Source organism: Pipistrellus kuhlii, unplaced genomic scaffold, assembly GCF_014108245.1.
Source record: "Pipistrellus kuhlii isolate mPipKuh1 unplaced genomic scaffold, mPipKuh1.p scaffold_m20_p_12, whole genome shotgun sequence".
NCBI lineage: Eukaryota > Metazoa > Chordata > Mammalia > Chiroptera > Vespertilionidae > Pipistrellus > Pipistrellus kuhlii.
Genome location: NW_023425427.1, coordinates 12,424,270 through 12,425,086, shown reverse-complemented (window position 1 = coordinate 12,425,086; position 817 = coordinate 12,424,270). Strand labels below are relative to the sequence as shown.

General features: G+C 35.5%; 1 non-coding gene across 1 annotated transcript; it reads right to left on the bottom strand.

The window, feature by feature from the left end:
- Nucleotides 1-231: 231 nt before the first annotated feature.
- Nucleotides 232-394, bottom strand: LOC118716799. The gene has a single exon (XR_004987260.1). It is a non-coding gene; the product is annotated as a U1 spliceosomal RNA (small nuclear RNA).
- Nucleotides 395-817: the final 423 nt, after the last annotated feature.

Genomic DNA, 817 nt, shown 5'->3' with positions numbered 1-817 from the left:
AAAGGTCCCAGGTCTGATTCTGGTCAAGGGCACATGCCAGGGTTGCAGACTCGATCCCCAGTAGGGGGCATGCAGGAGGCAGCCCATCAATGAAGCTCTCTCATTATTGATGTTTCTGTCTTTCTCTCCCTCTCTGAAATCAATAAAAATTTTTAAAGTTAAATAAATAAATAAATTTAACATACATATAATATATGAAATCTTTATTCCTAATATGTCAATTTTTTTTTTCATAGAAGAGCATTAATGCTGGATCCCCCATCACAAATTACACAGTCGAGTGTCCCACATTTGGGGAAACCACAGGGGTCAGCACATATGGAATGTAATGGATAAGCCTCACCCTGGGAAAACCACATTTATGATCATGGTATCTCCCTTGCCTAGTAAGCAAATTAATATTTTTATTTATGTGAAGTATTTAGTAACAAATCTGATTTAATTAGTATCATGCATGCATATTTTTTCCACTTTGATAATTATTTTTAAAATTAGAATTTGACTAAAATGAATTTTGAAAATCCAGTTTGATAATCTGAAGAAATGCCAATGAAAATGAAAACTATAGGTAACATATTTGTGGAAGAAAATGAGCTCTTTCAGGCTGGTCATATTCAGGATCACGTTTTTAGTTTTAACTGGTCAAGTGTTAGTTGCATGCACAATGTACAAATGGAATCGGTGGGTGTGGACTGGCAGAAGGCAGCCAAAGCAGTAATGTATGAGGGGTGAGACATACATTACGCTAACATTTCCTTTGACTGAATGTCTGCTCTTCAACTCCTAAAATGAAATCTAATAACCTTTCATATCTAAG